Source organism: Xenopus tropicalis, chromosome 1 (genome assembly GCF_000004195.4).
Source record: "Xenopus tropicalis strain Nigerian chromosome 1, UCB_Xtro_10.0, whole genome shotgun sequence".
Lineage (NCBI taxonomy): Eukaryota > Metazoa > Chordata > Amphibia > Anura > Pipidae > Xenopus > Xenopus tropicalis.
The window spans coordinates 108,267,220-108,284,234 of record NC_030677.2 but is presented as its reverse complement, the minus strand read 5'-3'; the positions used below and the strand labels follow the sequence as shown (position 1 = coordinate 108,284,234).

At 39.3% G+C, this 17,015-nt stretch overlaps 1 protein-coding gene across 8 annotated transcripts in view; it reads left to right on the top strand.

Moving 5' to 3' along the window:
* The window catches only part of ptbp3 (polypyrimidine tract binding protein 3), a 129,937-nt gene that overhangs the window by 45,448 nt on the left and 67,474 nt on the right, over positions 1 to 17,015 (top strand). For 2 of the 8 annotated variants that reach the window (XM_012956451.3, XM_012956427.3), the window contains exon 1: positions 15,937 to 16,282. The exons of 4 other annotated variants lie outside the window; for them this stretch is intronic. The gene's annotated coding sequence lies outside the window, so the exon portion shown is untranslated. 8 annotated transcript variants of the gene reach the window in all.

Genomic DNA, 17,015 nt, shown 5'->3' with positions numbered 1-17,015 from the left:
TTGCCTCTTTGTTTGCCCTAGCTTCTGTGAAGGTGGTTCCTATTGAGGGTATATTGTAATTACCATTATCTTAAAGGCAACATATACTCTCCACCCCCTTCTTTTTTTTTAGGATTTACTTTTTCAGTTGGGCTTATGTATAACAGGTACATAAATACTATCTAAGCCTCCAGATATACAATATACAGTGAGGAACATAAGTATTTGAACACCCTGCGATTTTGCAAGTTCTCCCACTTAGAAATCATGGAGGGGTCTGAAATTCACACTGTAGGTGCATTCCCACTGTGAGAGACAGCATTTAAAAAAAAAAATCTGGAAATCACATTGCATGATTTTTAAAGAATGTATTTGTATTGCACTGCTGCACATAAGTATTTGAACACCTGAGAAAATCAGTATTAATATTTTGTACAGAAGCGTTTGTTTGCAATTACAGAGGTCAAACGTTTCCTGTAGTTCTTGACCCAGGTTTGCACACACTGCAACAGGGATTTTGGAACACTCCTCCACACAGATCTCCTCTAGATCTGTCAGGTTTCAGGGTTATTGCTGAGCAACACGGTGTTTGAACTCCCACCAAAGATTTTCTATTGGATTTAGGTCTCCAGAACTTTGATATGCCCTTTACGGAGCCACTTCTTGGTTATCCTGGCTATGTGCTTCGGGTCATTGTCATGTTGCAAGACCCAGCCACGACCCATCTTCAATGCTCTGACTGAGGGAAGGAGGTTGTTGCTCAAAATCTCACAATACATGGCCCCATTCATCCTCTCCTTAATACAGTGCAGTCGTCCTGTCCCCTTCGCAGAAAAGCACCCCTAAAGCATGATGTTACCACCCTCATGCTTCACAGTAGGGATGGTGTTCTTGGGATGCAACTCATCCTTATTTTTCCTCCAAACACGGCGAGTGAAGTTTAGACCAAAAAGTTCTACTTTGGTCTCATCTGACCACATTACTTTCTCCCATGCCTCCTCTGGATCACGATTTCTAAGTGGTAGAACTTGCATAATCGCAAGGTGTTCAAATACTTATGTTCCTCACTGTATATATATATATATATATATATATATATATATATATAATATGTATGTGTATAAATATATATATATATATAATATATATATATATATATATATATAATATATATATATATATAAATTGGTGGGAGTCTGTTGCTGGTTGACACTTGCCTAGAATTTTGCCTCTGGCCAGTAAAAATTATGCTTAATGCCAATTTTATTAACAGGTAAAAAACATATCAATAAAGGAAATCTGGTATTTTCTTTCTAGAAAAGGTGGTAAAAATAGAAGTTTGTTTTATTCTCACACATACAGGGGTGTCAAGGAACTCAGGTTCCAAATGCAAGGGTCACTGATGCTATGAATTAATGCTAACATTGATTATTAAATAAGTACATTTGTAAGCAGGTTCCTTACTGCAGTAGGGCCTGGCAAGCCATATGGGGAGGTGCTAAGGTTCTTGAGCTTGAGTGCTGCAATGTTTAGCAAAGCCAGCGTATGTAATTTCAGTGGACTGATTTTTTCCCCAGACCCTTATTTGTGGGCAGGCCACAAAGACCCTGGCCTAGGGTGGCATATCAGAACTGGACAAGAGATTTTCCGAGCGTCCTAGGGGCACACCCTCTTTAAATCCGGCCCTGCTTTCTCCTTTATAGAATAGGTATGCCTTTTTAATTTAGAAACACTTGAAACGGCCCCCAAAGTGACATAACTCTTACATTGGGACAACATATCCAATTGTTATCCAAAATATTAGGCACCCCCAAGTGATTTTAATTGCTTACCTTTTACCCCGGACTGGGGGTAACCGCACCAGCCCGGGGTACCTGCAGCTAGTGTTTCCTCTTCCTTATATGCTTCGGAATCCCTGGGCCGACGCATGCGCAGTAGAGTGAAACAGCAGACTTTTTTATTAAAGTTCGGCTTTTCACTGCGCAAAGACAGAAGCAGGAAGAGGAGACGCTTGCTTGCGGGTGCCCCGGGCTGGTGCGGTTTTCTCCTAATAGGGGCACCAGTCCGGGGTAAAAGGTAAGTGATTAAAGTCACTTGGAGTGCCTAACATTTTGGAACCCCCAAGTGAGTTAGCCTTTCCGTCTCTGAAACCTTCAGTCACTTCCTTGTCTAGTCACTTCCTTGTCTGAGTCTTCATTCTACTTTGAAAAGGAAGTTGCTTAAAGAGCTGACGACTGTGCAAGCTTGCTGTCTCCTGCTTTCCCAATGGAAATCAAGCAGGCCTCTGACCAACTTCCTATTCAAAGGAGAAGGAAGGCACAATATACTAAAGGGGACAGAGCTTCATGCTAGATTAGGAAGTGACTGTTTTTTAACTGTAGGTTTATCTTAGACATCAGACTTAGTGTTGGGAGATGTCTTTTTAGGTATTTTCAAATAAAATGTTTATTTATTCTTTAACTGTACCCCTATTGGCTGTTGGCAATTAGGATAGTTTTCCAGCACAGACTCGCCAAAGCATTTATGACTAAGGAATGTCGCTGGCCAGACAAGCTAAGAAAACCTTGCTGTTCCTATAATCTGCCTTTGGGCTCAGTGCAGATGAGACAAAGGCAGAGAGCAGGGAGTGGAAGTGTTGGGCAATGCTGTCAATGTTTTTTGAAAAAAATAATGGATACAGTTATCTAAAAGAGTTTATTCTATTTAAGATGTGGAAAATGCAATGGTGCAGAGTTTTAGACCCTTTATGTCTCATTTGACTGTATTGCAGTAGCCGCCTTCCACTCATTTGTGCCACATTTACTGCAGTGTATGTTTAACAACATAAAGTTTTATCTAAACATTTATCTAAATATATAGATAAAGCTGAGGAAAGATTGGCACAGAAACATTAATATACTATACATACTCTGTTTACTTCTTTGAGTAAAACATTCATGCCCTGACCTCAGAGCTCTTCAGAAGTCGTGTTCCTCAGTACTGATAGATGTTGTTAAAAGAAAAAGCCAGCCATGGATCTTTGAGAAAGCAAAGTAAGGCAGTCACACTGTGTTAGATAAAGAGGTTTCTCTCTTCTTTTGTATTGAGGGTGCAGGAGCCTTTAAACTGTATCGATGGAAAGATGCAGAAAACAAAAGGTCTCGAGGTAAGTCCATGTTGCTTTTTATTTGAGAAAGCAGTGTTTGGAAATTGCAATTTTTCTAGTAATATTGTTTTCTGGTCTGTTGTGTGGAACCCAGCAGTAGACAATTGTGCAGCTATATAAATAGGTAGGATGTTTAGGGCGACAATATATGCATATATTTAATTAAGCCAAATAAATGGGGCTTATATAGAATATGTGTTCACCTTATTCATTTAATTAAAAAAAAAAGTGCTTCATTTGTTTTTGTTATTTAACCTGACCTGGAGCCCCTTACTCCCCAGCTAATTCCAATGTCTTACACTTACATATATGGAGTGTACATTCTATAGGGGGTTTAACTGGCAATCGTAATTTGATTAACTGGCTTCAAGTGGCATGGGGATCATGAACCAATTATTTTGTGGTGCTGTAAATATGCAAATCAGCTGTTTACCAATAGCCATATTTCTTCTTCTTTCACATTTTGGACCATGTGCATTAACAGAGACAAACCCTCATATGTAACAAAAGGCACTAAATTTGCCCAGGAGCAGTAAACCCATAGCAGCCAATAAGATGTTTGCTTTTTAACATGTGTCCAGTAAATCTTCTCTGCTGATTGGTTACTGTTCCTGGGCAAACTTAGTGAATTGTATTACATAACCCCTTAAGTAGTGTTGGCACCAATGAACTACTGAAACAGTTAAGCTGTGCAGTCTATAATGCTATATTTTTCATTTCCCCTTTGTTGTTTCCCTTCCATAATAAATAAGTCTAAATAAATTAAACTACCCAAAGTACAAATAGAGCACTATGTCTCAGCATGGTGGGTCATAACTGTACATGATCATTTTCTGCAATGGAAAAAACTTTTGAAATTTTACTAAACTTCTAAATACTAACAAAAACAACAGTTTTTAAAGGGAATGTTCACCTCCTAAAAGAAGCAATTTTCCAAATACTTTTATGTAGGAGAAATCAATTCTTTAATATTAATCAATTTATTTAATATTAATCAATGTCAGAGCTTACCCAAGGCACATATGTTGAGATAGGCAGTATGTGTAAATCCTTAGTACGGTGTTAATCTCTACTCAACTTGCCCAGACCGCACTCATTTACTTGTACCACATTGATCTTATTGGCTGCTGGGCAGGGACATATGGGTCTGGGCATTGTGCAAAAATAAACGCCCTTCCTAAAAATTGTTACCCACTACTGCCTATACTTGGTAGTGTGAGAAGCTCAGTATATGCATAAATAAATGTCCTTATTAAAGATTGTTACCCGCTACTCCATATACCGGTGGTGTAAGAAGAAGAAACTCTAACGTTGAGCATTGACTTTAGATATTAAAGGAATACTGTCATGGGAAAACCATTTTTTTTTTCAAAATGCATCAGTTAATAGAGCTTCTTCAACAGAATCCTGCATTGAAATCCATATTTTTAACAGATCTTTTTATATTTAATTTTGACATTTCACATGGGGCTAGCCATTATCTAAATTTCCCAGGGTGCCACAGCCATGGGACTTGTGCTCTGATAAACTTCAGTCACTCTTTACTGCCGTGCTGCAAGTTGGAGTTGACATCATCCCTCCTCCCTTTCCCCTCAGCAGCAGAACAGTGGGAAGGTAACAAGATATCAGCTACCTGACACCTGTGTTGCTAAAAGTGTTAAATATCAGACTAGCACTCAATGGTAAAAAATCCAAGTCCGTCTTGGGACTCCTCCAGTTACATGGAGAAGGTGAAACAATAGATTATCTGAAAGCAGTTCCAGTATGTAGTGCCGGCTACTTCTGAAAGCTCAGGATCAGGCACAATGCACTGAGATGGCTGCCTAAACACCAATATTACATCTAATAGAAAAATACATTTGTTGGTTCAAGAATAACATTTTAAATGTTAATTATTTGCTATGTAAACAGTATAATTTAGAAATACAAATTAATAAATCACGATTACATAAAAAGGATGCAGTTGTTACATAACATATTTGTAAACATGCTTCTTTTGCACAGTCTTACAAATTTGGAAGGACTTTGCAAAAAGATAAACATCCCCTCTAAGAGTGCATTTGGCTTTGTGCTGCCACTAAGACCAAGACATACAACTCCATTTCTGTTTCAGAGAGTAAATCGTTTTGAAAATAACTAGAAGAAAGCAGGCGTCCCTTCTTTTCTACTTCTAAAAATGAGACATTATGTTGAAAAGTAAACTCTACTTTTAAACCAACCTAATAACCTGTGCTGTTTGTAATATATAAATGCTGTAACTTGAATGGACCCCCACCACTGCAAAAAAAATCTTTGGGGGCCCACTGTGCACCGCCAGGCAGTCTTTTCTCAGCTTCCCCACATGCTGATTTATGTTTTAGCGGGCGCAAAGTTTAATGTGCAGTACAGGGTGGGTGGGGGAAACCCTACAGTAGACCTCCCCAGTCTGTGGCTTTAGGCAGAGATAAAGACATATAGATGGAGCAGGGTTTATTTTGATATTGGGTTTACTTTGCACACTCTCTTCCCATTATCCCACTTCTCTAAGAAAATAGGTGTCGCAGCACCCATCTGCTGCTTGAGAAAACTAACTAAACAAGATTTTTTTTAGTTTAGAAGTACTTATCAAACAGAATGTCTATTTGATTGTTTGGTATGCAGGCTAACTGACCCTTCTATAATTGTGTAGTTGCAGCCGTGGGACTACCTAGAAGAGACATGTAAAAACGACAGTGGAAAATGGCAGGCGATGTGATTGTTTATAGCACAGCAGTTGCTGAGGGTTATTAGCATTTGGCATTAGAATAGCAGCCTTATGGTTTATTAAATACAAGCTAATTGAATGTCTTTAAAATTATAGAATATTTGTTTTGGTTTTTTTTAAATCTGACTGGTCAGAGATAATTGTGTGCTGTTGTGGGTGGGGATGTTTTGTGACCAAAAAGTAATTGCTGACCTTCTCCCTAAGAAGACGGTGGTCTGTGAAAAGTTATGTTGCATTCTATGTAATACAACAAAATAAGATGGGAACCCTGGGATTGCACAGAGAAGCCCAATTTTTTTTAACCAAAAGTACCTGTTGATGATGTCTCATCTTAATGGATCAACCCACAGCCTTATATGGAGGGGTTGAGGCATGTGAATGGAGGGATGGAGTTGCCACTTGTGAGGCCATTGTTTGCATATACCCCTCATTGTACAGCCTAGAACTGTAGCAAGACAACTTATGGCATGATAACACATATAATAAAGATAAAATGCCCTCTATGCCCTAAGCTAAAAGTTGTCCTTTGTAAGACCACTTGTCCCCTGTAAAAGACAGAAAGTGGTGTAGGGTTTACATTAATTTTTTTCCTTTCAATAGATACAATTAACAAGGTTGGATGAAACATTGTCTCTGTAAGATTATTCCTTTCCTTTTAAACAGTCTTGCACCTGTCTTTCTAAATAAACAGAAACCATCTGCTTGGTTTCGAGATGAATGAGAACACCGAGTCAATCATATCTGAAGTGCTTTACCCATTCATTTGGAAACAATACGGTCAGGTTGGATGCAGCGCATAATGTGGCAAACTGAAGTCATTCTAGCAAGATAAGGTGATTGGTGCAACAACATTTCTATTTAGGAGAAATTAAATATGAAGATATTGCCAAGCTTTGTGATCATGGGCAAGATTTTTAAAGTCATTACTATAAGGGTGTGTTTACTAATCGTTATAAAGGGATGCTGTTATCAGAATATGAATTTTTACTTTTATATAAAAATGCGTAGTATTTGTAGTGTAGTTTTATTTTACTGCATGAAAAGTTGTCACTTTTTTCTTGCTTGAAGGTATCTGTTTCTTGGGGCAGGGTTCAGATTGTCTATGAAAAATGTGATATTTTGCTCTAGAAGAAATCTCACATGCAAAAGCCGAGACGAATAAACAGTTGGGTATGGAATATAACATTGAGCGAAAATTGCGTCATAGTTGTCTAGAGGCAATAGGAAGGAGAGTCTGGGTAAAATTTAGCAGTAATACATTCAGGCCCTAATTATAACACAGGAACAAACACTATACAGCCATATAAATGTTACATGCCCAATATGAAATTGAGATACAAACAGATACAGGACATGCTTCTGAGCTACTTTAAATAACTTGCCCCCTGGGAACCCATACCACTTTTCAGGTCCATAAATTATGACTATCCTGCCAAAATTGGAAAAAAATTAGAGGTATATGGGGATACTAAAATCCAATTCTAGTAGCAGTGCCACGTTAGTGTGTAATTCAGGATTGGAACCCAGGCAAATTGCTTGGGAGGTAGCCATGCCAGCCATTATACTCCCAAAGGTGCTTTAACACTGGGCAAATGTGTTGCATTTGACCATAACTGTGTTTTGGCAGCCCTGCATGAAATGTAATAATTTGTGCTAATTTGGAAAGTATGTTCATTTGGTGTATTACCTTTGGCCCTCCCTGCATTGCTTCTGGCTGCACTGCGGTAATCCCGATTGTAGTTAAGCCACTGAGTGACATGAAATTGAGGAACATGTAAGCTCTGCCTTTGATCTGGTGCATTCCAGCTACAAATGTTTTTAAGTGGGTTATCGTAATTATCATAAAGACATGTTAATTTCTGTTCTTAAATATAGGAAAGGTATGTTTATAAAAAACTGACTATACCTTCACCTATTCATGGTCAAGATAAAAGGTTGATGTATAATAAATGCAATGCTACATTTCATGTTACCTTAGAAATACTGTCTTCAGGGGCGTATTTATATATAGACAACCAAGGGCCTGTGCAGGGGCGGCAGACCAATGGAGATGAACTGATATCTGCAAGCAAGACATCAGGCAAACAAAGCGCAGAGCAGTGCTGAGTAATAGATCAACTAAATCTATATTTTAAAACCATGTCATTTCCTGGACACATTTTTGACTTGTTCTCATATAATGGAGCTTATGTAGAAAACGGGCATAAACACTATCTGAACTTCTAAAAATAAATACCATGATAGTCTGTGCTCCCAGTGACCAGTGTAATTTCTAGAAAGTCATATTCTGGAAATGTCATACAGATGTTTCAAAGTGTATATTTGTAAGGGAACATTTCAGAATGTGCAATATGATAGCAAGGGACAGATCTATCAACATTTGAATTAGAGCTTTTATCCCAATTCAAGTCCTTTTGCATTAAAAACTCACAAATTCGAGTTCGAGTTCTCAAAAGATTTATTGAGTGCAAAAAACTCAAAACATAAAAATGTGGCAACCATGATTTTGCAATTCACTGTTTTTAATAAATAGGCTCACATTAATGAGTTTTATTCAGATTTTGATAAGTGGGTATAACTTAAAGGACATGTAAACCCCACACACAAAAATTTAATCAGTGAACAGCCTCTTTAAAATCTTTCAATACCTGCCACACTGGTTGTCCAGAAGTTAATAGTAAGGCTGCAACATCTCCTTAATCACTTAGATTTCCTTCTCCTCCTGTAACCCACTCACCCCCCTCCCTCAGGAATTTGCTTTGGCTGTTGGCTTGTGGGCATGCTCAGTTGTTCTAAACTCAGATTACTAAACACACCCCCTGTCTAGCAGCCAGTAAAGAGATGGTATTGCTGGTTCCCATAGAAACTCAGCTCTAGCTGTCTGCTTCAATTTTTTTCTCCCAACGCACTCTCCTGAGCTCCGCTCAAACAAAGCAGAACTTTTATCAGACAGTTCTGTCTGTGTGAGCCTGCATTCTTGATGAAATGTATGCTGAATAAGGGTCTGTGTGTGTATGCTGTTTGCAGATTTAGATGTATCTGATTATTTATCAGAGGAAAAATGGCCACCAGGTGAAAGCTGCTATTTGCTTTAGGAAAATGTGATGGTGCTGGCAAACGGAGGGGATATATACAGTACAAATGATGCCATTTGGGTGGGGAAGCTGTGCCAAACAGATATACATTGTAGGCAAATGTAGGCTTTACATGTTCCTTTAATATGAATACAGCTGGCAATTGTTCTGAGCAAAAACACTTCTATACTAGTTGAATTTTTCTTTGTTTTTTATTTTGTTATTCTAATAACTTGTGCTATATTTAGAGTATATTTGTAATATTATGGTCCTTATGGGTGGCAAACTAAAACTGAGGTAGCATGTTTTGCAAGATTTTGATTCACCCAATGTGTTAGGATTAGGGCAAGATGAAGCAAACCCTTAAATGAGCTGTCATTTGGCATTATGTAAAAAAGGTGCAAATAAATGCAAAATGCTATAATGCTAACCCTTTATAGTTATTCTTCAGACACACCAACTGCTTAAATTTCCCTGCCACAGCCATTGATTTAGAAGTTCTGAGTAATGGGTGTCAACAAATTTTATTTTGTGCCATAAAGTAAGCGGCTCAAAAGCCCTGTTAAAAAGAATTGGGTCTTAGATCTCTCTTTCCTATAGCCTCAAACACTAAATCAGTTAAAACCAGTTTCTAATCCCAATAAATTTATCTACCCGTAAGTCATGCAGGTAATCAGAATCTAGATGCATATCACATAGACAGGGCCTGTAGGGCAGGCATCAAATCAAAAAGTGGTCAAATCAGGCAGCAATCAGTAGAGATCTAGGATGGCATTTCAGCATGATTAACCTGTGGCAGTGCTTACTTTCATGTGAAAATTTTAAGAAAGGCACATTTATGTACACATAGGGGCAGATTCATCAAAGTACGAGTTCAAATCCTGAAATGGGTAAAATTCGGATTAGATACAATAATTTCTGATCGAAAATGTCACGAAAGTGCACGAAAAAAACGTAAATTTGTATCCGAAGGATCAAAAACGGCGGGAAAACCTTTCTGACTTTGATCCTTCTGTGCATGTTTTTTGAAGCCTCCCATAGGACTCAATGGCACTCTGCAGCTCCAACTCTGACACAAGGAAAGTCACGATAATGAAGCTTTAATGAATCAGAAACTTTTGTTCTCAACGTGACAAATACGATTTTGTTGCGCAAATTGTCGCAAGGTGCGAAAAAGTCGTGCAAATTAACAAAAAAGCCACAAATACGCACAGTTTTTTTTGTATTCAGATTCAATCGTACTTTAATGAATGTGCCCCATTATGTGTGTGTGTGTGTGTATATATATATATATATATATATATATATATATATATATATATATATATAAAATAGTCCATAGGGTGCACACCATTTGCAGCAACAAAACCTGGGTGCTAGTACAAAAAAAATGCACTGGAACAAGGACAGCACTCCTAGGATTTAAAGAATTGTGAGCAAAATATAAATGCAAAAATAGAAAGGTTTATTACGTTTCGGTCTCACACAGAAACCTTCATCTGGAGTGAAAAACAAACGGTCATAATGCAACGTTTTAGGAATACCATATCCCTTTCTCAAGCGTATTGCCGTGACTGTTTCACATTCTGTAATACACATCCGTTGCAAGTTCCGTGCATAAGTACATACACGGATATATCATGACAATTATATGTTACATTAGAGTATAACCACATAAATACTCAGACATTATTTCCCATGTAGCGAATAAATCCAACATAGCAAAACATCTCAGATGAAAGTTAAGGACATATTTGTTCACACCATTATAACACTGTCTGTAAAATAAATTAAGAAACACTTTTTATACATATTGATTTATTGCAAGAAAAGATGTAAATCAAAATATATATATGAAGAACAGAGTGCTGCACACACAGGGACTTTAAAAAAGAACAAAAAATTCTTCTGGGACAAACCACATATATGAATTATATATATATATATATATAATGTGGAATAATGTAGCACAGCAACTAAAAATGTGATCCCCAACGAGCGGCAATTGTTGGTTGCCATTTGTACTGCCAAACAGAGCATTTTGCAGCCTGGCAATGAACATAAAGGCCAATCATAATCCTTATTTAGCACCCCATGGACTTTTTTTTCATGCTGGTGTTGCTCCCCAAATCTTTTTACATTCGAATGTGGCTCACAGGTAAAGGGTTGACCTAAAACATTAGGTTATGAAGAACATGGCAACAGTGCTGGTGCTTTTATACAGGTTGTGGAACTCAGAGGTAATTTGAAATGACAAAGTATGCTGGGTCACATCAAATATCCAATCCATAATGAAATGCCTCGGGAAAAAAAGAATTGAGAGCAAAATTGTGGCAGTATCTTAAAAGAAAAGCTGAGTGTAAAAATAAAACTGGATAAAATGCACAAAATAAAACTATTTGTAATATAGTTAGTTAGGCTGGAGTGAGCATAATAGCCAGAACACGACATCCTGCTTTCAGCTCCCAAGCCTCTTAGTTAGTTAGTGACTTTAGAGGGGCCACATGGGACATAACTGTTCTGTTAGTTTGTGAGCACACAAGTCAGATTTAAAAGCAAACTAACCGAACCGTTAAACCGGCCATACACACCCTGATATTTGGTGCGTGTATGGCGGCTCGACAAGACGACCGATATCGCAAAAGTCTGCGGATATCAGTCGACTTGTTGATCGGCCAGGTTAAAAAATTTGAAAATAGAAATTTGAAATTAGAAAAAAAATCTATGTTCAGGGCTGAATCGACAGAAGGAGGTACAATTTCTTTTGTTTTTACATCCATTTTTGACGATTCAGCCCTAAACGTCAGTGGAGGATGGGGCCAATGGTCACATGAAAGATCGAAATTGCTATGTGTATGGCTACCTTTATGGCCCATATGTCCCCCCCCCCTCAAGTCACTGATTGACTACAGACTGCTTAGACTCTAGAGCTGTAAAGGAGAAAGTAGTGTTATGGTCATTATGTTAGATATCTGCTCTCTCCAGCCCTTCTAGATTACATTTTATCCTAACTATATTAAAAACATTTTTTATTTTGTGCAGTCTATCTGTTTTGTCCATTTTCATTTTTACACTGAATTGCTTCTTTAATGCTCAATTCTAGAATGGATCTTTTTGTCTTTACTGCCTTGATTTATGATATATACACTTAGGGGCACATTTACTAATCCACGAGCGTCCGAATGCGTTTTTTCGTAATGATTGGTATTTTGCGATTTTTTTCGTAAATTGACGCGACTTTTTCATAGCCATTACGACTTGCTCGTAAATTGTCGCGACTTTTTCATAGCCATTACTACTTGCTCGTAAATTGTAGCGACTTTTTCGTAGCTGTCGTGCCGAGTACGAAAGTTTCGGATTCATTCAAGCTTCAGTATCGTGACTTTCCTTGGGCCAGGTTGGAGCTGCAGAGTGCCTTTGAGTCCTATGGGAGGCTTCCAAAATCATGCAAAGTCGCAAAGGTTTGCCCGCCGTTTACGAGCACTCAATACGAAAAAGTTGCGACAATATATGAGCAAGTCGTAATGGCTATGAAAAAGTCGCAACAATTTACGAGCAAGTCGTAATGGCTACGAAAAAGTCGCGACAGTTTACGAAAAATCGCAAAATGTTCGTTTCCAATGCGATTTTTTTCCCATTCGGGATTCGGATTCGTGGATTAGTAAATCAGCCCCTTAGGGCCAGATTCACTAAGGTACGAATCCTAATCACGATATCCGATCATTTCTGATAATCGCACAAATGTCACAAATTCTTTCCCTTTGAATATGAAAATTTCGTACTTATGATCGGAAATTTTTGTATTGAAGCGATCGTTTGCAATTGTCGCAAAATTTTCATATCCGAAACCTCCCATAGGACTCAATGGCACTCTGCAGATCCAACCTGGCCCAAGGAAAGTCACGATACTGAAGCTTGAATGAATTTGAAACTTTCATACTCGTTGTGACAAATACGATTTTGTTGCGCAAATTGTCACAAAGTACGAAAAGGTTGCGCAAATGAACGAAAAAGCCGCAAAAAATACATACAATGGGTATATAATTAAAGCGGTGTGCCACCCTTCTGGTAATAAATAAATATATACTGTATATATTTACGTAAACAATTTAAAGAATAAATCACTAGGCACCTCCAGTGATTATAATAGGTAACCTGAGGCCCCAGGCCAGTGCTGCTGTTAGGCTAATTTCCCATGGAGAGATGTAGTCGCCCGCCCTTGCTACTGTGACTAATTTCTCCGAAATTCCTTTCCTCTGGCAGCAAAGGGAATTTGTGGTGGAAAAGCCTAAGCATTGCTTTGCACATATTTACCTGTTGGAGGATCTGTTGCAGGTAACTAAATCTCTCCGTGGGACATTAGTCTTACCAGATCACATAATAATTCAGGGACACATTTAATTAATGCATGTTGCAGGGCAGCATTGATTACAATGCAGCCTTCAAAGCTGGATTTTCTAAATGTTTCCTTGAATTTGTAAGTGATCTGATGACCTTACTCTAGGCCTGGGCCTACATGTTTGCAGCTGGGACCCAAACAGTCACAAAGTCTATTGTATGGTTCTATCTCCCCCACCCCTTGCTATAACCTTACCAATTATACTTTGGTTTACATCAGTGTGACGTTTTCTATGAAAATGTTCTTAATCTATAGACTTTCTGTTATTGATACTGTCTTTTGAAAGGAGCTGGTTCTAGGAACAAGCAGTCGGAAAATAATGCACTGCTCTAAGTACCAGCTGCCGCTGAATGCCTTTTATAAAATGGGGAGGCTTATTTGATGATTTGGCACTAGCTGTGACAGACATGCTTTTAAAGGGCACCTATAACCAAAAACATTTCCCCCCACCGGAGGTGTGGGCTAATAGAGCCCTCACTCTGATTGGGGGAAACAATAGTTTTTTTTAAAAAAATACCCCCCAACCCTACAGCACAAGGCTGCCCGCACTGGGAGGGAGCCTGCACCTCCAGTGGGGGAAGGTGATAGGTTCCCTTTAAGAGTAGAATGGCATGAAACTACTGAATTCGGAAAACGAAGCAACACGCATGCCTTCCCACCGGCAATTTACTTTATTGCTAGCAGGAAGGCATTTTGGGGAGATTTAACTGCAGGCAACTCATCTACCCGTGGGCCATCACCCCAAGAGTTCCAAATGCTGTCAGCAGGTGCCTAGGGTAAGGTGACCATATCACTTGAAAATTCAGTGATGCATCTAGAAAATTTAGCTAGAAGGGCTACACTGATTGCAAATAAATGTAAATGCATCAGTGCTGGCCTGCAACAAGCTTTTTGTTTGTTTTTTTTTTTTTAAGATGTGACCCTGAATTTTCAACTGATCTGGTCAACCTAGCCTAGGAGTGATAGCGGAAATATTGAGTCTGCAACAGGTCCAGGATAAAGGTCAGTGGTCAATAAGAAACTCTCTTAGCTACCATCTGGGATTGTCGCTTGTGTTGACACAATTTTATTTTTCACTATTTTCAAATCTTGCACTATCTCTTGCAGTGAGCAAGCTGCTACTGCCATAAAAAGCAAATGTGGAAACTCTTAAAATAATGACTGATGCTTTTTCATGTTTGTTTGCAGTGAAATAAGTCAGTGTTGCATTGGCTCCATTGAGCCAGCACTTTTACTTCCAGTATTAATAAGGACTGTTATTTAAATAGGTAATACTGTAGTTGCCTATGTGATCCTGCATCCTTTAAAACAAAATTATTCAAGCAATTAACCACTTAAAGGCGGTAATCTTTTGTAATGTTTCCATTGTATTTGTCAAATGGAAACATTATGATGCTATTGTATGATGATGGTCCTTCTGTTTCGCGACCCGCACATTTCTATGAAACTGATTGGTCACAACTGTTTTTATCACCCTTCATAGCTTTCCTGTTGTGTAATAAGCCCCTAGGGGCAATATCACACAGGGTGTTATGATAAGATATGATATTATGATTACTGTGGCAGTGCTTGCTATTGATGATCAAATTACCATGGAACATTTTTCTAACAAGAATTTAGAAAACTTTACACTCTATTTAGGCCAAAACTTTTTTTTTTTTTTTTTACATATTCAGACAGATAAAATAAATCGATGCTGATAAAATGCTGACTGAGAATAAACAATGTCAATTGATGTTTGTCAACAGACACTGAAGAAACTTTCCAAAAAACACAGGCCAAGTTAAAAAACATGGAAAGCACCCTGGCTCATCTTTAGGGCCATGACAGACGTGGAGATTAGTCGCCGCGCGACATATTTCCCTTGTCGCGGGCGACTAATCTCCCCGAAATGCCATCCTAACAGCTAGAATGTAAATGGTCGGTGGGATGGCATACGCGGTGTGGCAAATCGCCACGCTGTGTATGCCATCCCACCGGCGATTTACATTCTAGCCGGCGGGATGGCATTTCAGGGAGATTAGTCACGTCTCGGGGCGACTTATCTCCCCGTCTGTCACAGCCCTTAGTTGTCTTGGGGCCCACGTATGGTTAGCATAACATCTCGGGTCGGTAACCCTGATGTGACAATCTAAGGTAGACCACTCATGGTTTAGGCGTCGCGGCCATCCCTGTTGTAGGGCCAGATGTATTATGAGATTGGTAATCCTGAAAGTATTTCAATTGGCATATGCTGTACAGCTAATTTTTTTTGGGTTAATATATAATAGGTCACTTCACAATGCACAGACATTAAACTTGCACCCCTGTAGACTTTGTATAGTTGTGCGAACTGGAGGACTGTTCTCAGTGGAGCACATGGGGCTGTTGCAGTGAGAGCCAGTGACAAAGTGGTGCTGCCTTTTGCCAGTGCGTCACAGATCCGATTACAAGATGATGAGGTTTCCTTCAATAATTGATCTGCGGGGCCGGCCTAGTAGGGAGGGAGACGGGCAGGCCCAGGCATCAGCAACCCATCTGAGCGAGGCACACAGGGCGTGTTTCTATGGGAGACCAACCTGTTGAGAAGTGTGTGTGTGAGTGTGCTTTCTGTCCCTCCCCTCTCTCGCCTGCGTTTGCAAGCTCCCCATTCATCTGTGCTGTGTGCTTGCAATGACAGCCCTCTTTTGTGTCAGGGTAATTTGTTTATCTACTGCGTGCAGCTCCCACTGCTTCCTCTTTTCTCTACTGCTTCCCTCCGGTCCTGTCTGCCTCTCCTTCTCTCTCTCTGAAATCTGCTTTTCATGCTAGAGGCCTATACATGGCAGCTTGCATTGACCCTGCTGCCTGCCTCACTCAGCACCCTGCTGGCCCGCGGCTCATCTTGCTGCCGCCCCTGCTGCTGCCTTTTTGCCCTAGTCTTCGCCAGCCTCTCGTCTGAAGGAGTGCCCAGCTTGTGAAAGGTAGTAGCCTCAGCAGAGCCTCTTGGGGTGGGGGTGGGGAAAACTGGGGCAGGCAAGGGGTGCCAGACTTCCTACTTTTGGGGGAGTTTCACCACAAAGTGACAGTCACTCGTTGGACTCCCTTCTCTTTAATGCTTTTTTTTTTCCTTTGGGCTCACTTGGCAAATGGCTGAGTTGATTTGTACTTTCTTGTCATGAGGAAGCCTCCATGATTCTGCATTATATTTTCAGGACAAAAACTGCTCTGGTTTTTCAAGTTCCACAGGATATGTACGTGTATACACATGCACACATATTCTCAGGGGGTTCTTTAGAGTGTATTTTAAAGGGTGTATAAATAAGTAGTAATATCTGCAAGTCTCTTAGGCACTTACCACTGATGCCTCAGACATGTAGTTCTTCAGATGTTGTTTAACTACAACTCCCTCTGTACCCTGATAGGAGGTTTTGGGGCTTTGAACCCATTTTAGCATTTGAGTTTAAGCCTGAAAAAGCTTGAATTCCTCGTCATTGGGGCTACCATTTAGAGGACAGACTTTTTATATGGATTGTTTAACAGTAGCCTGTAAATAAGTGCTTTGTGTAAATACACTTCTTAGTTACACAATGTGTCCTCCTTGTCTGCTTAGCCTCTCTGGTCTGCAAATAGCTGTAAACAGTCTAATGTTCCCTGGAAAAAAATATGTAAATTCATGTTTTTTTAATTGGCTGAAACAAGAATGAAAAAGCCAGC